General features: G+C 47.9%; 1 protein-coding gene across 3 annotated transcripts in view; it reads right to left on the bottom strand.

Annotated features, from left to right (window-relative positions):
* Positions 1-21335, bottom strand: part of DOP1A (DOP1 leucine zipper like protein A) — a 1047530-nt gene extending 1026195 nt beyond the window's left edge. For 2 of the 3 annotated variants that reach the window (XR_014963003.1, XM_085611022.1), the window contains exon 1: positions 21230-21332. The gene's annotated coding sequence lies outside the window, so the exon portion shown is untranslated. Of the gene's footprint in view, positions 1-21229 lie in introns of all 3 variants that reach the window. The other variant, XM_085611023.1, reaches the window with a different exon arrangement.
* Positions 21336-24043: the final 2708 nt, after the last annotated feature.

Genomic DNA, 24043 nt, shown 5'->3' with positions numbered 1-24043 from the left:
ATCATTCACTCCATGCTTCTTATTGTAATACACTTTTTATACAGTTCCTGCATATTAAGTAAATTATGTTTCACCACTGAGAGAGACCATTTGTTGAACAATTTCATATTCACCCATGCGGTGTCCCTTGTGAACAGTTCGCTCCCTCTTAAAATTCTGAATGGATTGTATCCACCAGCTTTACTAAGGAACAATTCATTCTTGACCTCCCACAGTTCCTGAACCAAGATGTCATCTTCTTACTTTGCCATCCACTCTTCATCCAATATTGCTAAATTGCCATCCTTTCTCATAACCACACTATATTAATCACATTCATTTCCAGTATGTTCATCCACTGGTAATGGCGAATGACTCAAAATAGTCTGGCACTTTGTCCTTGCTGCCAGGCAAATACTCCACGTCATATACAAAGTCCAACTACCTTAATGTAACTGTTGCAATATGTAGTATCGCTCTAGCTACACCACTAGATCTAAAGACTTTAACCAATGGTTTGTGATCTGTGCATAATTTAAATCTTATCCCCCACAAAATATTCAAAATTTCTCCATAGCCCGTAATGCAGCCAGCATCTCTTTTCGGTAACTGAAAACTTCTCTTCTGCATGAGTTAGCGAACGGGAAGCATAGGCTACTGTGCATTCTTACCCCATGTCTGATACCCAAGTTAAACGGCACCTAGGCCTTTGTCACTTGGGTCAGTCATTACAATACTAAATGCACCGGCTTCAAAACCTTGCAAAGGAACAGCTGCACATATATCCTTCTTGATCCCTTCAAAATCCTCTTGCAACGCGTCATTCCAAATAAATTCCTACCTTGCCTTCAAATAACTCATCACCCAACACTTTTGCAAACTTGTCTTCCATACAGAATATGGCACAATGGTGTACAGTGACCTCAAATCTGCTACTATCATTATCTCTACTCTCCCTATAGTCGTTGGTTTTTTACCTTGTCACTTCATTCACATTCAATACTACACACTCAATACTTAAAATACCATCACCACTTAAGGATTCATTTTCCCCTTCTAATCTTCCTCATGATTTTTTAAAACACACTTTTAACACGTGAGGTGTGCGCATCACCAAAACACACCAGGCCTCAAAAAATCCATTTGCCATGGTGAGCCAGATTTAATAAGGACAAGTTATTTTTAGAGCCTACTCCCCCTGTTCTGGAGAGCAGACAACAGGTGTTACAAAGAGTGAATGAGCAATAAAGATGCCATTAAATCTTTTTAACTTGTCACATTTGCTCCTTTCGGAGACAGAGGTCAAAGGTCAGTTTGTCTTTCTACATTTACTTTTCTTTCTGTGACTGAAGTTAGAGGATTTTGTAAAGTGAACTGTGTGACAATCCCTCTGTGCAAAGCATGTTAAATGAAAGGCTTTTTTTTCTAACACCACACTGAAATAGCTAATAAGTGAACTGATCAAACATGTCAAATATACTTCAGTATGAAGGCACATTTTTGTAATTCTGTGGTGAAAATAAAGATTCTTATAGGATCAAAACAAATCAGAACACTTTACTTGGTGATGTGCACTTTCAAAATATTTTAGCTGAAACCCAATTTCCAAACATTGTTTATGTGCTATATGGTTTTATCAGTAAAACAACATGCTAGTGGCATAGTTCTGTGGCCAGTTCAATGGAAAATGTGCTAGCTGTAAATGACAGTGCACTACCACATCATGCTTTAGTAAAATATTTATGAAAAGTTTGTTTTTAAACAATAACTGGGAATATTCATGCACCTGCCCAGGTGGCAATGCTATTAGTGAACTAAGAGGCAAGCCAGCTATCATGTGTAGCCTATATGTGAGCTTGATTCATATTATACATGGAGCAAACGTTCAGTCTAGCAAATAAAAAAAAAGTTGTACAGCAGAAACAGTGAAGTTGCATATTTGAAGGTGCTCTCTTATTTGACAATGAAGAAAAAAGTGGCTCCAAAAGACAAAACATTTGCCTAGGATCACATAATTTGGATAAGTTCATGGGTCAAGTACATTACAGTTAGGTCGAGTAGATTATTCAAGTTACATGCGGTATAGTAAACTTTTTATGAATTTTCGAGATCTGCACACACCCACTTTAATCCATCCAGCAGCAGAGATAACGTGTTCTACGCACGCAGACGGACAGGACGTGGGTCACGAGCTCTTGAAAACCATTGGCATCCCGAAGCAAGTGAGAGAGCTGCCAGACGGACGGGAAAAATGCACCGACTGATCGCTCGGCCTGGGCCTTTGTCCACTTCCATTGCCCGGCACGGAGGAAGCTTGAGGTACTGGGTGAATTGATTAACCTTGTTAGACCTGTCAGCCCTTTGGGTGGTCCCTCCTCATCATTATTTATTTTTTCCCACTTTTGCCTCAAACCCTGTTAGTATTTTTCCTTTTTGGGAACCACCAGACTTTTTAGTATTGATGCAGATTCAGGGAGCCATTTTAACTACCCCTGGAACTTCTGTCTGAGGGCCTGGAGCACAAAATGGTGGCCACCTGTGACATCACTGGAACCTACCAGCACCTTCCAGAACATTCCAGAACCCTGTGACAGTTGGAAGCGGTTTGGAATGTTGGGAAGCTAAGCCAGAGTTGACAGTTGGAGCTGGCAGTTGGCACCTGACTGGTGAAGGGAGAGCAGCAGAAACCTGAAGGAGGAAGGAGTGAGGCAGCAGGGGTGGAAACTTGTGCCTGGAGTGGGGTCCATAAACCCACCCTTGATACTAGTCCCTACTGACTGAGCCCAGCCTGGAGCCCTGTGTGGGAAAAAGCAAGAAAAACCATCTTAAGGACCTGGACAGCAGGAACAGGTCCGACGTCGAGAAGCCTGAGACCTGGAGCCCGAGGTGGAGAAGCGGCGCTGACTGGAAAGCAGACGTCGTACCCGGAGCCGCCAGAGGTCGAGAGAGGGCGCCGACGGAGGTCGTGGAGGAAGACACCTGAGGTCAAGTGAGCGGCGTCGACGGGGGAGTGAAGTCCGCCCTCCGGAGTCGCCGGAGACCGAGGTGAAGCGTGCCGGAGGTCGGGAGTGGAGATCGCACTCCGGAGTCGCCGGAACCTGAAGAGAATCGTGCCGGAGGTCGGGAGTGGAGGTCGCACTCCGGAGTCGCCGGAACCTGAAGAGAATCGTGCCGGAGGTCGGGAGTGGAGGTCGCACTCCGGAGCCGGCGGAAGACGACATCGAGCCAAGACAGCCCGACGTCATCGAATCGGAGGTCGACATCGAGCCGAGGCCGCCGACATCGAACCGGAGCTGCCCGAAGTCGACATCGAGCCAAGACTGCCCGACGTCATCGAACCGGAGGTCGACATCGAGCCGAGGCCGCCGACATCGAACCGGAGCCGCCTATCGACATCGTCAAGAACTGACATTGCGCCGAGGCTGCCGACATCGAACCGGAGCCGCCTCACGGCGTCGACACGACTCCAGCGGCGTCGGAGCTTCATAAAAAGGGCAGTAAGTGGAATAGAGGGCGCCTAAGGCCCTGTGGAGCTCTAAGAGACCATCCTAAGGGATAAAGAGGTGTTAGAACCAGCCTGGAAGTGCCAGGGGTGGACTGAGACTGATACAGTGACCTGTGTGAGGGGTTGTGTAGTTGGGAGAGCCAGATTCCTAGATTACCCTTGATCTACCTCAGTTTTAGCCTCAGCCTTACCCAAGCTAGGTGAGACACCCACAGGCCATCCACCTAACCACAAGCTGTGACTGGGCCAAATCAGCCCATAGTATTTTAAATGTGATCTGATTTTACAAATGTCATGGTTGGCTGATATTATTTATTGAGGGTACTGTATTTATTGTATTTATCTAAGTTATTCCTGTAATGTATTTATTGTCCTGAGCTAACTTATTTCTGTACAGTATTTATTCCCTCACAGTATTTATTTGACCTGATCCTATTTATTGCACCTGTAAAGTGTTACTATTTATTTGACCTGCACTTTTTAAGGAGAAGCTTGTGTACTGTGATTGTATTATTATTTATTCAATCAGCAACTAAGAGAAAAGAAGATAAACACAGAGATATTTTCATAATTTTTAAGGTGTAGTGTCGTTTTTGGAACGGATGCACGCATGGTTATTGTGTGGGTATGACGTATGCTTAACACGGTGCCTTCCTTACCGCTCGAGCCAAGCTACCACAGCGTGTCTGGGAGAACACCACCACCACCCTTCCGGTGTGGGAGTGGGTTTTTCTAACATGATTGGTTTTCAGCGGCGGGATTGAGCTGTGCCTACGCATACTCGACAATAACTGTGGTTAGTCCATAGGCCTACACCTGGAGTTTTCTCAAAGCGGCCTTCCTAATTGTGAGCTTTTGTTTTTTCCAAATTTACTCTGGTGGTGGAAGGAGGTATTATATAAGGTACCCCCCTGCATTGCTTCTGTCAAAACCTGTCTTCTGTTCTGAGTGGGCAAAATGGAATTTGTTTGGAAAATGTGGAAAGTTATACTGTGGCCCAACTCAGAGAGTTCTGTCAGAGAGAGGGGGTGTACTGTCCCCCAGGTGCCAAGACGGCTGAACTTCAGACCAGCTTGAGGGCTTGGGGGGAGGCACGACGGGAGAGTAAGGCTGAGCAGGAAGACAGGGATGGAGAGCCTGACAGCGAGGGGGCTGGGATGTACCAACCTGAGGTGGGGAACCTAGTAGCGGGGCCCAGAACCATTTCCAGGAAGGGCAGCAGTGCCTCTAGCGGTGGCTTGTCTGAAGTGGAGTTAACAGACCGGAGGGAGAAAAGACAGCTCACATGGGACTTAGCAAGGCTGGAGAAAGAGAAGGAGGAACAGAGGATGGCTCATGAGCTAAGGCTGAAAGAGATAGATCTTCAGATCCTAAGAGTCGGGGCACACACTGTTCCTAATGGTGGCAGCAAAGACCAAGAAAGAGAGTTCACTAGGGAACCCAAACCCTACCTGCCAAAGGACATAGTAGCTAGCTATGGAGTGGGCGACGATATTGTCAAGTGGCTAGCGGCCTATGAGGTCTCGTTAAGGGCCCAAGGGGTTCCAGAGAAGTACTGGGGAGGGGGATTGTACAGGTACATGCCTCCAGCTGGTAGGGATGCTTTATTGGCCCTCGAGGAGGATGAGCAGACCCACTACCCCACCATGAAAGTGGCGCTCATAAGAAAGTTTGGACTAACACCCGAAAAGTACAGACAGAAGTTCCGGGGTAGTCACAAACTGGGCACACAGAATTGGGTGGACTTCCTGGACTATGCAAAGAAGGCACTAGAGGGTTGGATTCAGGGCAGTGAAGTGAGGAACTACGAGGGGTTGTTTGATTTAGTACTGAAGGAACACCTGCTCGAAAAATGTTTCCCTGAACTGTGTCAACACCTGGTGGATAGCAAGCTGACCAATCCCCGGAAGCTTGCTGAGGAGGCGGACATTTGGGCTAGTACCCGGGTGTCCACAAGGGGGACTGGAGGGGATACTCAAAAGGCCGGACAGGGCGCCCCCCAGAAGAAAGAGGGAGGGGAAAAGAAGAAGGAGTTCTCCAAAGGCCCCCAAAATAACTTCCAAGGGAAGGGAACAGGACTCACCCCTAGGGCTAACCCACCCAGAAACCCTAATCCTGGCCAGAGTCAGCAGCCAAGGGTTGTCCATTGCTACGAGTGCGGTGGCGTTGGACACTATAAGGGAGATGCGAAGTGCCCGAAACGACCACCCCCTCCCATTGGAGGAAAGACCCCCGGAGTAGCTAGTGCAGTGCTCGGGGAGGAGATGCCCTTAACTAAGGGAAGGGAGTGGGCGGGTGTCACTTTAGTGTCCCTGGGAGAACGGGAGATGGTTCCTAAGATCCAGGTGCCCGCAAATACCGTAAAGTATGGGCAGTGGGTCACCATCAACGGCCAAAGAGGGGAGGCTCTGAGAGACACAGGAGCCAGTATGACTATGGTACGTAGCCAACTGGTGTCTCCAGAGCAGGTAATTCCCGATGTACTCCACCCAGCCGCGATGGCTGACGGCAGAACAGGCCACTATCCGGTGGCCGAGGTTCCCTTTGAATGGGAGGGGGTTGCAGGTTCACTTTGAGTTGCCGTAAGCCCTGCCGTGCCAGTTGATTGTCTGCTGGGGAATGACATGGAGCACAATGCTTGGAAGGAGGTGGAATACCGGACTCATACCGAGATGCTGGGTACACCTGACTGGGCCTGTGTGAGCACAAGGTCCGCGACTACCCGGAGAGGGAGTTCGTTCAGGCTGGAGCCTGGAACAAAGGCCCAGCCAGCTGCCAGTCAAGGGAAGAACCGAGGACAGGAGGAGCCTGCCTCGGCGTCCGCACCCCGTAGGATGGATAGGCCACCGGAGGTGGTGGACCAGGAGTCCGCGGTGGGGGATGTTACCAAACTGGAGGACCTACCCATCCCGGCCGAGTGGCACGTGGAGGGAGGCCCGTCAAGGGAGGAATTCTGCCAGGGCCAGAAGGAGTGCCCTACCCTTGAGGGACTGAGGCGACAGGCCGAAGCCCAGGCAGCAGGGAACGTTGAAGGGAACTACAGTGTTTACTGGGAGGATGGCCTCCTCTACAGTGAACCCAAGGCACCCCTACATGGATCGTCACGAGCCTTGGTAGTCCCTCAACGTTATCGAGCCTTCCTTCTGGAGTTGGCTCACGAGAATCCCAAGTTGTTGAGGTGGTCTATCTCCCTACAGGGAATGGACTTTCAGGTGGAACATCGGCCTGGAGTGGACCACGCCAATGCAGACGGTCTCTCAAGGTATTTCCGCCTTAGTGATGAGAACTCCCAAGGGGTTGGGTAGCTCTCCCCACTTTCAGCTGGGGGGGGGACGCGTGTTAGACCTGTCAGCCCTTTGGGTGGTCCCTCCTCATCATTATTTATTTTTTCCCACTTTTGCCTCAAACCCTGTTAGTATTTTTCCTTTTTGGGAACCACCAGACTTTTTAGTATTGATGCAGATTCAGGGAGCCATTTTAACTACCCCTGGAACTTCTGTCTGAGGGCCTGGAGCACAAAATGGTGGCCACCTGTGACATCACTGGAACCTACCAGCACCTTCCAGAACATTCCAGAACCTTGTGACAGTTGGACGCGGTTTGGAATGTTGGGAAGATAAGCCAGAGTTGACAGTTGGAGCTGGCAGTTGGCACCTGACTGGTGAAGGGAGGGCAGCAGAAACCTGAAGGAGGAAGGAGTGAGGCAGCAGGGGCGGAAACTTGTGCCTGGAGTGGGGTCCATAAACCCACCCTTGAACCGGAGCCGCCTATCGACTTCGTCAAGAACTGACATTGCGCCGAGGCCGCCGACATCGAACCGGAGCCGCCTCACGGCGTCGACACGACTCCAGCGGCGTCGGAGCTTCATAAAAAGGGCAGTAAGTGGAATAGAGGGCGCCTAAGGCCCTGTTGAGCTCTAAGGGATAAAGAGCTGTTAGAACCAGCCTGGAAGTGCCAGGGGTGGACTGAGACTGATACAGTGACCTGTGTGAGGGGTTGTGTAGTTGGGAGAGCCAGATTCCTAGATTACCCTTGATCTACCTCAGTTTTAGCCTCAGCCTTACCCAAGCTAGGTGAGACACCCACAGGCCATCCACCTAACCACAAGCTGTGACTGGGCCAAATCAGCCCATAGTATTTTAAATGTGATCTGATTTTACAAATGTCATGGTTGGCTGATATTATTTATTGAGGGTACTGTATTTATTGTATTTATCTAAGTTATTGCTGTAATGTATTTATTGTCCTGAGCTAACTTATTTCTGTACAGTATTTATTCCCTCACGGTATTTATTTGACCTGATCCTATTTATTGCACCTGTAAAGTGTTACTATTTATTTGACCTGCACTTTTTAAGGAGAAGCTTGTGTACTGTGATTGTATTATTATTTATTCAACCAGCAACTAAGAGAAAAGAAGATAAACACAGAGATATTTTCATAATTTTTAAGGTGTAGTGTCGTTTTTGGAACGGATGCACGCATGGTTATTGTGTGGGTATGACGTATGCTTAACACGGTGCCTTCCTTACCGCTCGAGCCAAGCTACCACAGCGTGTCTGGGAGAACACCACCACCACCCTTCCGGTGTGGGAGTGGGTTTTTCTAACAAACCTGAACTGGGGTTGAATAATTTGAGAGCCCGCAGGCCCTAGGGTGACAATCCAGACCAGGGGTCTCCAACGAGTAGCTCGGGAGCTACTGGTAGCTCGCCAGTACCTTTAAAGTAGCTCCCAGAGGTGAAGTCAAACCCACCATAAAATTCAGAGAGTAGGCGCCTTTAAAGAAGCCAGCACTACTCATCTCAAGACCCTTAGAGTGACAGCCACCAAAACCTGTGGCAGTAACTCATACTACCACTCAAACACACACTGTATTGGCGTATAGGGTCTGCCACTTGACACTCTGTATCCAATCTCAATATAACTAAGCCACAAGGAGATTGACCATGTTCTAGTCCCTGCTTTATCAATCACAACATGTGTGTGAACAGTGGACCATGAAAGAAGTAGGCAGCATTAGCATGCGCGGTAATCAGTGCTGACCCACCAAAGTGTGAGACTGCAAGAGTCAGAGTAAAAATGTGACAGTTGGGTGCATGATCAGCTCAAGACCTGAGGAGAACAGGGCATGATCCAGACCAGAGAAAATTAAGAGACTCATCAGCATTTATGTGCGTTCATAATAAACACTATTGTTTCCTGAAAGCTACGCCTGGTGTCAAGCCCCAGCAAATGTGTATGCTAGCCCCCATTATGAAGGTGTTATCTCGGATATAATTGTGTCCATTCCTGGCATAATAGTGCCAATGGCATAATAATGGTCATCGTTTTCTATTTTGGGTATTTTTGGTCAAGTTGTGGTATACTGGCAGCCATCATTTACATACTAGTAGCATGACTGGCCTACAATTGCCTATTCCTGGAATATTAATGGTAATGACTGATATATGGTTTCTGGCTTTTCTTCTGGAAAATTGAGTTTGTTTGCCCAAAGTTGAAAGTGGTATTTGTTAGGAAATTTGCATTTTCAGAAACTAAACTGATAAATGATAATTCATGTTAAGCTGGGGAGACCTACTGTTGTACTTATGTCCTTTGTGCCGTAGGGCATGTCAAGATTTGAATGTTACTTCATAAGTCAGGTGGAGGCATTTTATATTGATGAATGTTTTCCTAGCATTTCTGATGGTAACCGCACCTGGAATACTTGGGTGATAACTACTGATAATCCTGCTTAGGGTGGTCATAGTGCAGTCACTGTTTCACAGTTATAAAATTGGCTAGTAGCTCAGGAAGACTTTCTTTAAGCAGAAGTAGCTCTAACTACAGGAAAGGTTGGAGACCCCTGATCCAGACCAACCTCGGGCGGGGAAGCGGTGGACTGACCCCCTATGCTGGTGCAACTGCAGCACCCTCAGCATGTAGCCGAGAAGGCCTGCAGGGCCACAGCGCAGTGAGACGTGGGACGCCGAAGAAAGTAAGTCTACTGCCAGGCTCATTGAGAACAATTGCGCCGCGGCACGTACCGACGCCCTTACCTGCTGCCCCCGCCTGTCGTCGCGGGAGCTGGTGGAGCTGCGAGCCGGGATTGAGTTGTGCCTACAGCGGCCTGCATTTGATCTGGAGTGGCCTCTTTGGGCGGTCGTGACCAAATACCAGCATAAACGCAGCAAATTGAGAGACTACTCTTGAAATAGAGGTGCTGATCCAGCAGCTAGAGCAGACACGAGTGATGAGACACTAGCGCTGAAACTTGCCACGACATCCTACTGCAGACGTGGTGGCTTGAGCTGGGCCCTCGGCTGGGTGCTAGCTACAACCTGGACACCACTACTCCCTGGCGCTATTTCTGCAACGGAGAGTGAATTAAGCGCATTCTGTGGAGCTACCAGACCCAACCGAGCTTGTTGTAAGGCTGAACTGAAGTACAGCGGTTGACAAAAACTGATCTCTCGCACCCCTCTACTGACTGAATTGGTGGAAGTGGTGGCGCCCTAAGAGAGATCTAAGAACAGCGTTAACTGGTCACTGCAGGTGGAATAGCTACATAGTCTACTAAAGGCGCTGGGATCCCTGTCCTACCCACGGTTACATCGGCGAAGAGTGGGAGCACACTAACGTTGTAGCTATGGGGAAGGTGGATAAAAATCAGACCAAACTACAATTTGAACAAAGGAAATCTAGACAACGGGAGCACACGCCAGAAGAAAGCGATAACTCGCAGATGGGCATGCCGGAACCAGTGGAGGGAGACATTTGCATAGCTCTGGCTGTTATACAAAAGAGTCTGTCCACCATTGATAGCAAAATAGACGCTCTTTCATATCCTATGGATCGAATGACTGAGCGTTTGGACAAACAGGCAGAACGGATAGACATGACGGTGCGCAGGGTCACTGAAGTGGAGGAGGCTCAGACAGAAATGGACACCATACAAAAGCAGATGGAAGGGCGCTGCAGACTCTCCAAGACAAGGCGGAGGTCCTAGAAGCCTGGTTCCGTAGAAGTAACATTCGCATTACGGAACTTCCGGAGTCCACAAGTGTTGGTAATATGGAGCTGTTCATGGAAAAACTCTTGGTGACACTGCTGGGTAGGGAAACATTCTCTTTGATGTTTGTGGTGGAACGGGCTCACCGCTCGCAGGGTCCGAAGCCTCCTCCCGGTGCTCCCCCGAGACCTATCATCGCAAAATTGCTCAACTACCAAGACAGGGATGCGACTCTGAAGATTGCTCGGGAGAAACAATCGCTACAGTATGAAGGCTCTGCAATTTCACTCTACCCGGACTTTACTTGGCACGTTCAGGAAGCATGCCGACAATTTGCGCCCACTAAAGAGACAATTGAGAGAACAAAACTTGGACTACGCCATGCTGTACCCGTCTCTGTGTGAATAGACAGGGAAGAGCTCAGATTTTCATGGAACCTAAAGTGCTGCAGAAAGCCTTGAAGGAGTGGTCGAGGGGCAAGCCGAGCAACAACGAATCGCCTGGCCAGGAAGAAGCGCGGGGAGAAGTCTGGATGGCCAGGACTAGCAGAGAAGAAAAGTTGTGTGTTAAAACGGGTGTTCGTAATACATACAGAGCAATAATTGCAATTTGGCTGTAGCTGAGTACATAGAGGTCCATTAGGATGGCGGGTGGAAAAGCACCCCGACCGCCATAGTAGCGGGAAAACACCGCCCGCCAGGACCGCGGGAAAACCGCTGGTCCAATTATTATGCTCCGCAGTGGAAATCCGGCAGTTAACATTGTGGCGGGTGGTGCTGCCAGCAGCACCGCCGCTATGTCCAAACAAGCATGTCCTGCATCTCCCTGCACTGTTGTTGCAGGCACTGCACAGTGCCTGCCACCTGGGACCCCCCAGTGCACCCACACACCCCTCCCCCAACACATTGGGGTCTGCAATGGACCCCCGGAGACATTCTACGCATGCCTTTCCATGGCGGTTCCACCGCCACGGAAAGCTGGTCACCGCCGGCATCATAATCGTGCTTGGCCCTGATCCGCCTCAATTGTAGCGGTCCAGCTCCGCACGCCAGGCAAGCGGGCGGACCGCAACCGGCGGAAAAGTGGCGGGCGGGAAAGCACACCGCTGCGGTCACGACCGCAATGCTAATCGGACCGGCGGTGTTCAGGGCTTTGATGGCGGGCGGATGTCCGCCGCCGGTCCGGCGGTTGCTACCGCCTGCCCGGCGGAAGACATCCGCCCTCCATCCTAATGGACACCTAAGTATGTAATGTATTTTACAGTACCAAGTCAAACAATTCATCAGTACGTGCAGTGCCTGGCCCTTAGGGAGGCCCTGATAACTGAAATCTGCATCATAATGTCAGGTTGATGTGACAAGTTAAATATTGTTACGTAGATAAACTGATGCAATGGATGTACTAGACGGCGGGTAGCACGTAGATACTAACCTACCAAGGTCTAGTTTATAGAGGGCGAAGGCAACATCTGCCTACGTGTGTAAACCACCACTTAAATGTTCTGCCAATTTTGTTTTTGTTGTTAGAAATCACCAGATGTGAAAGTTTCCATGAAGCATTGGGTTCGTCGGGGAGGATCTCGCCTCTGCACAGTTGGGGTATGCTTGGTGTGGGTGGGAGGGGGGCACAGAGTCAATATTTGGTTCTTGAAGTGAGACCACTCGCGGAGGAACAACGCAACTATACCACGGGTGACCATCGCAAATACAGCTCCTATTTGAATCTCCTGGGAGCTGTAGTATTCCCAAATTACAAACTCAGGTGCTGCATGTGTGGTGCACGTGAATGCTATTAATATTATGACGGCCACCCATGATGCATCTGCAGACTTTGAAACTGTCCCTTCCACCTCTCCTCTCTCTTGCCCTGGGGGCGAGCTGGAGGATGAGACGGACAGCGCTACCCAGTAACACCAGGACTGGTGCTTTCGATGGAACTATGACGATGCCTCCTGGGCTGAAACCATAACTGTCATACTTGGCCGATGCCCGGTGGAGCTGTCCTATGCAGCTATAGAGGAGTTTGGCTCGGGTTCACCTCCTTGGCCGTCACCTACCCAGCCGGATATCGGACATTGTTTTCCTTATCTCCCCGTTGCGTTTCCTTCCGTCCCCCACCTCCTCCCTCTGTGATTCTTTGGCTACCTCCCCTTTTCCAGCCCTGTTTGAAACTAGGGAGTCAGCTACCTTTATTGCTTTTTGTTTAATTTCGTATTTCCCTCCATTTTGGGATAATGCTATTGGCTTCTGTGGGTCCTCCATCATGGCGGTTTTGACCTATCCTCTTTGATACTGGTCTGCTTCTTCATCGCCTAATTGACCTTTTCTTTTTGTCCACCCTCCCTCCCCCCTATGATCTCCCACACCCCTCCCTTCGTATACTTTCGCCGATACTCAGGTCGGTTTTGACTGTCTTTCACTTTGACTGCTTTGTTCCCCCTGAAGTACTTTTCTCCCTTGCCGGTCTGCCTGACTCTATCTGCATTCCTTACCCCAGTTTTCCATTACCCCTCTACCTTTTGTTCCCCATAAGACGTGTTGTCTTGGCTATGCTATGCACCAATAACTCATATTATTGGGTAATCTCATGTTTTTCTCCTATGTCTATACATGGCTCCTGTAATTGATGTAATTATGTAAACTGTAACTCGCTGATCCTCATGTAAAGCGCTCTGCTACCTCCGGGTCTAGCCAGCGCTAAATAAAACTTTGCAAATAAATAAATATGGCATATTTGTTGAACTGATCATGCAAAGCTTATTTGGCAACGATAGTATACAGAAAGACATCAAAGCACATTCACCTATGATATTGCCGAGATCAACAAGCACATATGGCACAGACTCAACATAGTAAGTAAACATATTAACCTGGAACGTCCGCGGGCCTCAATAATTACCGGAAACTAAGGAAGGTCCTGGCTTATCTAGTCAGGCACAACATAGATATCGCACTACTGCATGAGTCGCACCAGCCCCTTTCTAGTACAATGCTACGCAGTAAAGGATTGCAGAGCAACACACATGCAGCTGTGTTCACGTCCCATGCCTGGGGGGGTGATCACCCGGGTTAATCCAAAGTCGGGTTTTAAAATAGAACCACTTGACACTGCCCCGGAGGGGCGATTCACCATTTCAAGATGTAAGGGAATTGAATTGACCATAGTTCATATTTACGGTCCCAACTTTGACAATCCTAGATTCTATGCAGGGCTACTGGAGAAAATGAGTGGCTATGGGGGTCCACACTGCTCTGGGGTGGTGATCTCAACTGCACTTTGGACCCTCGGCTGGATAGGTCGGGGGCCGGAGCGGCGCATCACAGACTCAGCTCGGACTATTACAGATGCAATGACACAATTGGAATTCTGCGATGTTGGGAGAGAGCGCCATTCCAGGAAGGGCGGGTACACACACTACTCTGCCTATCACAATCTGCACACTAGGATTGACCATTGGTTAGCTTCCAGAACACTATACAACCAGACCTGTGACTGTGTGGTACTGCATAGGACTTACTCAGATCACTCGCCAATACTGCTGGTGGTGGAATGCCCACAAAAGCATATCCCCTCTTTCACCTGGCGATTCCCCCCTTACTCACTTTTGGACCCAGTTTTCGAATCGGAAATTGCGGCAGCTATAGACATTTTCTTTGAGTGCAATGTTGGGTCAGTCGACATATTCTCAGCAGTATGGGAAAAGTTTAAAGTGTACATCTGTGGGACAGCTATGGCCAAATATTATGGGGTTCTGCGGGCGCTGCGCACACGACTCTCGCAACTGGACATATCCCTCAAATCACTGGAACAAAGACTCCTGAATTCTCCAGTGGACAGTGCTAGGGAGGACTTTCAGGCGCTATTGGAAGAATATCACGAAGCAACGACGCTGAACTCAAACACTTAGGGAAATATGCAAAGGCCCGCACTTAAGGAGAGGGCGAACGCCCATGCTCAGTTCTGACCTCGCTACTAAAAAAGCGTAGGGAGACGATAGGGGTTACTGAACTTAACAGTCAAGAGGGGGTACCTTTATTTGACCCTACTGTGATTACTGACAGATTCAAACAGTATTACTCGGCTTTATATAGTTCTCAGAATGGGGACAATTAATCTGATATCCTAGACTACCTGGCACATATCAAGTTACCTTGGTTACCAAATGCACATCGGGATTAACTGATGCGCCCCCTAGACACAGAAGAGATAGATGCTGCTCTGGCTGGGATGAAATCTGGTACTGCGCCAGGCGTAGATGGCTTAACAGTCGCATTTCATAAGGAGGTTAAGGAAGTACTTATCAAGCATTTAGCAACGTTATTCGAAGAGAAGAGCGAGAGCGGAATTATGCCACCCTCGATGAGGGAGGCCCTAATAGTCTCTATACTCAAATCAGACAAGCAATCAACTGACTGTGCTTCGTACCGCCCTTTGTCGCTGCTTAACGTTGACTTGAAGATTTATGCAAAGATATTGGCGGCTCGTTTGGCACCTCTGGTGCCAATATTAGTGGCGCCAGAGCAAGCCGGGTTTGTCCCTAGTATAAATCTGACTTCTAATCTCCGTACAGTGTTTGGGGCAATTCAACACACCAGGCACGAAGTGCAGGCAGTTGCAGTGTTCCTTAATATGGAAAAAGCATTTGATTCTGTGGAATGGACGTTTATGAAGCATGTTCTGACGAGACTGGGGGAGATCTTTCTTCAAATTGTGGGAGTTCTTTACAACTCCCCCACAGCCAGAATAAAAATTGGCAACACAGTCACTGATCCGATGCGAATAACTAGGGGCACGCGTCGTGGGTGCCCTCTGTCCCCGGTTTTATATGCGCTAGTGGTGGAACAGCTGGCCCGTGCAATCCGGGAGTATCACAGGTACAGGGGTATACGCTTCCTGGGATATGAGCTGATTATCTCTACATATGCTGATGATACGTTGCTATACGTTAGAGATCCCGACCTCAACGTGTCACCAATACTACGGGGGGTAGTTAAGTTTGGTACGCTGTCAGAGCTTAAAGTCAACTGGACTAAATTGATTACCTTCCCCCTTACACCTGCTTCCACCCCTTTTGCCCCTGATTATCCACTGAGATGGACGACGGAGCCGGTGCGCTATTTAGGGATTATGATCTATACCGACTCAGAGGTAGTGATGTTGGAAAATTATGGAGTTGCAGTTAGCATACTGAAAAAGGATGTAGATAGATGGATCCAGCTCCCATAGTCGCTAGCAGGAAGAGTCTCAATTATAAAAATGGTGATATTGTCTCGGTTTTTGGTTTTATCTGCCAATGTACCTATTGTCCTGCCTAACTCCTTTTTCCGGGCGCTACATACATTGCTAATTAGGCTTGCTTGGCTGGGAAGCACGCTCTGTGAAGTGGGACCACTTGAGAGGATTAGGAGCCCAGGACCTGGATCTATAATATAGGGTGGCGCAAAGTGCGCATGCCCATTACTGGATGCATGGCCTCCGAGGCACCCCTCATACCCAGATCGAGAAAGCTGTAGCTGCACCTTCCCCACTGCCGGTCCTCTTATTTAATCCTCCTGATCGTAGAACGGGCATTCTAGATTCAATTAACACGAGTGTCCAGGCCTGGCAATACCTTCTGAAATTATAGGCTGGAGCCATTCAGTACTCTCCGTTGACTCCACTGGATTAGTGTACCTGGCTCCCACCGTGCAAGGACAGGGGGTTGACTCGGACATTAAGTTCCCTAAACATTCAGACGATAGGAGACATGTTCACAGAGGGCATAGCGAAAAAGTGGGATGAAGTTGAGACAATGGAACACAAGGCCTCGTTGCTCATCAGATTCCAGTTCCATAGAACACGACAGGCGCTGTTGGAAATCCTAGGCAAGGACCTTGTGGAACCACCCGAAGTACTCGCACTTACCCACATGATCAAAACCGACTCTCTGTCCAAAATAGTATCTAACATGTACAAACAGACTCAGGGGTGTAGAGCAAACCACTACATTAAGGCCCAGTTGGCTTGGCAGGCAGACCTGGGAGCAGACCTTGATGACACAACGTGGAGATACTGCTGCGAAAGCACGAAACGGATTTCACTGAATGGCAGACAGACTGATTCATTTTAAATTTTTAATTGGGTCTATTACACGCCTGAGAGGCTGCACAGGAATGGGTTGCGAGACTCTGCAGAATGGGAACGTTGTGGTGCACAGGTGGCGGACTTTTTCCACCTAGCTTGGTTATGCCCAGGGGTTGCTGACTTTGAGGGTCAGATCTTTAAACAATTGGGTGATATCATTGATATGACACGGTCACCTGACCCTATGCTGGCCTTATTGGGGTATTCCAAACAAGTACCAAAAGTAGTCAGATGGCTGGTGGACATGGCGCTCCTGATAGCTAAGCGCAGAGTAGCGATTTGTTGGTCCCGAGGCCAGACTCCCACAGTCACAAGCTGGTCGAAAGATATGGTGTATTGTGGCACACAAACGGAAAATTACAGCGGGATCCTCCCCCCGCGTAACCGTCCTAAGAACTTTTGGGAGCTGTACAAAAAATACTTTCTCACTAAAGATAATGAGAAGAGTGTGGATGCACCTGCACAGGAATAGAGGGGGCAATGAGAGGCTCTGTAGGGGTGGAAGTAACAAATAAAGTTGCAATACTCTTGTGGTTCGAAAGTATACTGGCTAGACTAAGCTGCATTAGCCAAGATGTACAGTGAAACGTATGATTGTAATATATCTGGTGTAACAAGATGCCGCAATGTTATTATAATGTTGAGTTGAGTGCAAAAATGTGCATTAAGGCAGGACAGTGCCTACTCCGACTAATTTACACGACATATGTAGACTATGAACGCTATGCAAAATGTTTATATGATTATTATTTGTATACGGTATGACTGTGTCCCTTTGCCATTCACAAAATGTTAATTAAGTTATTTTAAAAAAAAATTTTTAAAGAGATAACGTGTTCTCATTAACAGCTGCCAATTCTGAACTCGCCGGTAAAATTGCATTAAACCTGAATCAAAATGGTCGCCAGGTATAAAATACTGTCTAGAAGCAATAGGTCCTGTTAAATTGCCTACCCTAATCAAAAAGGGTCACTGCGTGACGTTCTGATGCGAGCCTCCTATGCAACACAGTCTCAGTGTGCACAGCAAGTATGCACGGTCTCACCCTATGTAAAGAGGTGGGTGAGGCTCACACAGTCAAAGAAGGGTGCACGAGGCTGAGCCGCAAGCCCGAACAAAGCTGACTGCTCGCGATCAAAGGGCCTACCGCAATCACGCTGTCAACCGAAATCCCTTGTCGGTATGTGCCTGTATGTAGCCACACACACAGCATGGGAGTGCTAGCCTGCTGACTAGCCGACTGAGTAGTCTTCCGCCCGCCAAGCTTTACAAAGCCACAGTTACCCTGAACAAACAGCAGCACCGTTCCTTGCCTGCTCTCCAATGGAAGGTGCTAAATAAACCTCCATATACACATGGAAGCTCATCGCCAATTTGGTGAAGAAGTAACCACAAGTAGCAGTGGTAGAAGTACGGTTTATTAGGCAGCAGGCATGCCCAGCTTCCACCTTCAGAGTAACCGTTGCAACTGCCACCTCCCTTGCCCTAACATTCAAGAATGCTGTGGTTCATCTGGTTTCCAAGATACACACAACCCAGATACCACATGCATCATTTACAAAGCCATCACCACCAGCACTCCCACTTATCTTGCAGACAAGCTTACCATCTCAGGTGGCTCTGAACACACCTGCAACCAGAACACCATCAGACTGCAGAATAAGAAGTGTAAAAAAAGAAAAAGCAAGACAGCAGGTCTTTTCCATCGATGTACCTAGGATCGGGAATGACATCCATATATCCATCAGGACTTCCTTAACTCTACTTCGATTTAGGAAAGATTGCACCTCTGTACAGAACACATCACAATGCATTAACAGTCCAACAACCAGCTACCTCTACTATTATTCATTAGCTTTATACTGGTCTTTGAACTTGTGCAGCGCTCCGCTGCCTTATGACTAGGTTGCCACAACATAATACCATAAACATTCATTTATATTCCTTCTTGCAGTATCCACTAGGCACTATGCACTGGACACTATGCATGGAAAGTGTACCGCTCTATAGTGTTGTGACAAGGTGAAAGAATTTGAGTAACCAGCATGGCAGCAGAGGGAACAAAGTATGCATTAGAACCAACATTACCAAAGATCAGCAACTTTCACAAGCAGCATTAATATGATCAATATTGCAGTAGTTGAGGTGACACCAAGGTAAAGAGGTGTACGAATTCCACTACACTCCAGTTACAGCGATCTTGTGCTACTCGCTAAGCGGGGTCATTTTCTTTTTTCCTACATAAGAGTCCACAGCGCACTTTGTACACCCCTTATTTATGCTTCTTAGTAATGCTCTAAATTGGACAGGTTTTGCCAGTGTCTAAAATAACAGATCTCCTGAAACAGATTGCTGGTTTTTGTCCTATCCCCAGGATCTTCACAGCACACACATGTGCACTGAACAGAGGATGGCACGTCACTAAAAGCGTAGTCAAAGGGAGGGACAATCAGATGGGTTGTTTGTGAAGACGATGTGCAGTGCTGTAGAAGAGCTCGGAGAGGGACATTATGTTAGTGATTTTTCACTCTGTAGTGTGATAAAATATTCAAAAAAATCAGTAACCATCACATCCCTCTCCAAGCACTTTCTCAGCACCCAGGGGTCTTCTTCATCAACGAGTGTGAGCCTGTCACACTAAAGTGTGTAATGAAAAATGGAACAGCCTGCAGTCACCTCTGTGATAGTGTCAGCTCCGTATGAAATTCTGTCTCGCAGCCACGCTGTGCAGTTTTGTGGGATCTCGGAGACCTTTGTTTTATCTTAATAGACACTACTGAGGTGTAGTGCCTCTCCTGAAATCGGGCTCTCTTTTCAGTCAGGGGAAGAGAGTGATAGTAAAATAAAAGCACAGTGCCCTACTTTCGCTTAACTTGCAATTTTTTCCCCAGAAAGACGTCTTGTGTGAACTTGATTTTAATAAGTTATACGTGTATTTATTTAACACCATATACTTGTCAAACACCCCAAATAATTAAAAACGGCAATTTGGTATAAAACGGAAGAGAGAATGATATAGCCATCCAGTAACTGAACTGCACAATGGGGATCTAGGAAACGTGTTTAACGCCTGCTTTCCGACATGACCAAATTGTGTGATCCTAAGCAATTCATTTTCTTAAACAGGGCCTCATTTTCCTTTATCATAGCATTCGCAAGCACCTTGGAATTATGTTTGTGCGTTGTTAAAAAATCTCTCATATACAAGGTGAAAAAGAGCATAATGTTGCTCCATATGTAATGACAATACTAGCCATACAGTAGAGAGCTGGATGACAGACTTGCTTTTTGGTGACTAATGGCACCATATTTAGGTCAAAAGTGGGCAGTTCATAGTTGCCTCTAAGTTAATGTTTAACAAGCATTGATAAGGCCAATAGGACTGGTGCAGGCTGACAGCATTTGGGCTTTGTAAATGCTTGTTTCGTTTTATGAGCGTTTTTGTAAAACTTTGCAGTTAATGGTTATGGGAGATGACGGGCACTTTTCAAAACGGTGGCTAAAAGCAAAAATATTTTTTGTTTATAAAAGCAAACATTGCTGTTGTAGACCCTGGCACTAAAGGGAACTACCATGCGTGCCGATGTGCTCCTTGTGAAAGAGGAGAATGCTGTATCTCTTAGTGAGGTTAGCCAATGGCCACATTGGGCTCACTCGCTGACCCATGCTGTATGCTCGGAAGAAAATTAGAATGACACAACAAATGACCAACAGATGAAGAGATCTTATTTGATAGCCCCTATAATTTGATCATATATAATATTTTACTTATATCAAAAGTTCCTAGCTCTCGGCAGGCCTACAAACCATCACTACTAATAATGCTCTTGGGATACCACTTTTCCATTTGTTTACATTTTGTTATTTTGGAAGGGCTAAGAGTTGAATGCGAATTTATGTGTTGTAAACTCGTAAGTATTCATTTTAATATATGAACTATCCTTTGGAATGCTTTAATGCGTCAATTTGAAACTATTTAGACAGCTGTAAAATAATTTAGATTAATTTCTTCGTATGTTTACGGTTTTAGATTTATATATAAAAGATGAAACATTTCGCATTTTACTGAATTTCACCATTTTTTTGTCCTGGCATTGGCAAATAAATGCGGATAAGGCCGGTAAAACATGGAACCGGTGGTACCCCTTAAATAGACTCAGTGCAGCGATATTCTCAATGTCATCGAATTTTAAGGAGTCTTTAGGATATTTTACGGGTTATTTTTTGCACGATATTAAGGTCCATCAATATGCTTGCTTCTGTTATGCTCTGGTGCTCACAGGGCCAAGCCAGTACCTTGGCTGGGCTTGCCCTATTATTTTGATAGCTCGTCCGGCTCAAGACCTGAAGCGGACACGGTGGCATGCCACATAGCTAAAAGACACCTCCATCAGTCCGTGTTCATCTGAACTGTAGAAAAAACACACCTGGGAACTGGAGGGTACTGGCGCCCAGCTAAAGATCCTGGAAACAACACCATTCTGCGATATATTTACACCTAGACCTGCGAAGAGAACATGCGAGGGGATTTTCCCAGAGGATGCCTCGAGAGTCACTATTCCTCACCCACCACTACCCGGCATTAGCAGCCTAAGCACCGGAGTCAACTAGCTCCTGCGCCAAACTCACCTCTGGCAACCCCCTCGGGCAGGCACCCAGTGCTTGCTACAGTGGTTTTGTTGCGGCGGCGAAGGGGATCAAAGCAGGGCAGCACTGACAGCTCCCGGCCTGCATCGCGGTCTAAAAACATGAACAAGAAGAGAGGACAACAAAATCTTGCTTTGAGAAATAATTCGGCCATCTTGGAAAATTGTTTTTCTATTTTAAAATAGGATATGTGTGTGTGTGTAAGAGTAAAACATTTTAATATCGTTTAAGAGAACGGTACCTTTTAAAGTTCTAACAAAATATAAATTAGCTTTATAATTTGACGCACCGTATCTTAATAGAAAGACTATTACAACGTTATTCAGTCTAGGTTCATTTCAAGGTGGCTTTCAGAATCCACTACCATGGCTACAACCTTATCGTCTCTTTGAGCTGTGAAGCGTTTCCTCGTCTTTGTGCTCTACTGTCCTGTGCCAACGAGAAAACTATATTTTTCGTATCATTATAAATGGTTATTCGGCACTTTTGGGTGTCTCCTATTGTTCTGTTTTTTATGCCCGTATTATGCACCAACTTCGAACCATTGAAAGGCCAACACAACAGAGTATTATTGACTAGGCGTCAACTCAGGAGTAAGCCTTCTACACCTGTGTAGCGGTCTAGTTGTGGTCACGTCACGTTGACGTGACGTAGGCGGCCATGTTGGCGCCGGGGTGTGCGCGCGGCATTAGCGCGCTAAGCAGCCACAGGGAGAGAGTGCCGGCCGGCGCTCCTCGGTACGATTCTAGACTAACAATAAATAAACATAGCGGTGTCTGTACAACGTGCCTCGAGTGATTATTGAACATCATTACAGTGGCGACGAGGTCGGGACGGAGACCGGACCGACGCGGGTACATAGGAGGAGGCAACACTCCACGTGGCCCCACGAGGCGAAGGAAGACACGCAAGTAGGTCACAAGAAAAAAACGGAACACCAGACAGGCCTGCCTGGAGCGGTGGAGCCACGGGGGGAACGTCGGACGATCCGAGTCACGGAGCAACCGAGGAGCGTGGCAGTGCCACAGCATAGCACACGAGCTGCATATAAGCCACAGGGACGAAGCAAGCCGCTAACGGCCAAGAGCACACGCGCCACCTTCACACATTCCACGCACTGGGAGCGCTGCGCTGGCTACCAAGGAGGAGGAAGTGGGGTCTAGTAATAAGAGCCCCCAGAGAATCGAGCACACAGGGAACAACGACAACACCCCAGGCAGCCCCCCGAGCAAAGCCACCTACGGAACGAGCGCCAAGGAAGTGAAGATGAGTACCCCGGCAGGGTACGCGATTGCACCCGTGCAATTCCTAACGAAACCCGGAGACCCACTGATGAAATGGGAGGACTGGAAGGAATATATAGACAACTTCATAGGGGTCCTGGAGGACGAAAATGAAGAGAAGTTTACTCCTCAGAGAAAGAAACGCATCTTGCTACTAAATCTGGGCCCAGAAGGACTGAGAATATACAAGAGTCTGGTACCAACGAAGAGAGAGGACACGGACGACGATGTGTATGCGCAGGCGGTGGAAGACCTAGATGAGCGATACCGCCCCACCATCTGTGTTTCAGTGGATAGATATAACTTTCAGCAAAGGAAACAACAGGTGGGGGAATCCATCGAAGAGTATGTAGCAGCGCTGAGGAAGCTAGCAGCCCCGTGTAAGTACGCACTGTGGGAAGATGAATTCATAAAAGACCAGGTGATCATGCACACCACTAGTGCAAACGTGCAAGACAAGCTGTGGGCGAGCGGGGACACCACACTCAAGGAAGTAATGGTCATAGTGAAGAGGGCAGAACTCTCGAGGAGGTGCGCCGAGGCCACCAAAAAGGAGGCGGTCACTCCAACCATGGTGAACAGGATACAGGAGGAAGATCACCGCAAGGACCAGAAAAACAAACTACCCATGGCCAAAGGGATTAGCAGATGGCAAGGGAAACAAGCGGACAGCGTGAACAAGAGAACGTGCTACAGGTGTGGAAGTTGGTCCCACGAAGCCCACGACAGACGCTGCCCGGCGTTCCGAGCCAAATGCCTGCACTGCGGCATCATGGGGCACTACGAGAAGGTGTGTCGGAAGAAACAACAGAAAGGAGTGGTGAAATACGTTAACCACAGCACAGAAGACCTGGAGGAAGCCCCAGAGGAAGAAGTGGTCACCGTCTTATGTATATACGATCAAGTATTGAGCGTAGACGACAAGAGATCAACCAAACCAGTCCTAGAGATGTCCATGGGCGGCATCACCATTTCAGTAGTGGCAGACACCGGATCCCCATTTACCATTATACAGAGAGCGGTGTGGGAAGGACAGTTCCAAACCAAGTTAGGCCCTGAGCTGGAGAAACTAGACATACGACCAGTTACCTACAATGGGGATCGCATTCCCATGCTAGGCTTCCGACGTCTACTGTTCGAGTTCAGAGGCCGATCCGCGTGGTGCAAACTGTATGTGGCCGAGAAAGGACCCTCCGTCCTAGGATGGTTAGACCAGGGCGACCTAGGCATAAAACTCGACCCAGGAGGGAAGGAACAAATACTGCTCACAGAACAGGAGGAATGGCCGGACATGAACAGATGGAAGAAGAACTACCCAAAAGTGTTTGGGGGCACTGTAGGGAAAATGGAGAAATTTCAGCATAAAATAGTGCTTAAGGATGGAGCCACGCCAGTGGCACACAAAGTGAGGAATGTGCCCATTGCAGTAAGGGAAGCCGTCCAGATAGAACTCCAAGACCTGGAGAAGAAGGGCATTATAGAACCCATTACCTGCGCCGAATGGCTGGCGCCC

This window comes from Triturus cristatus, chromosome 6 (genome assembly GCF_964204655.1).
Source record: "Triturus cristatus chromosome 6, aTriCri1.1, whole genome shotgun sequence".
Lineage (NCBI taxonomy): Eukaryota > Metazoa > Chordata > Amphibia > Caudata > Salamandridae > Triturus > Triturus cristatus.
The sequence above is the reverse complement of the archived record's forward strand: the minus strand, read 5'-3'. Positions and strand labels throughout refer to the sequence as shown.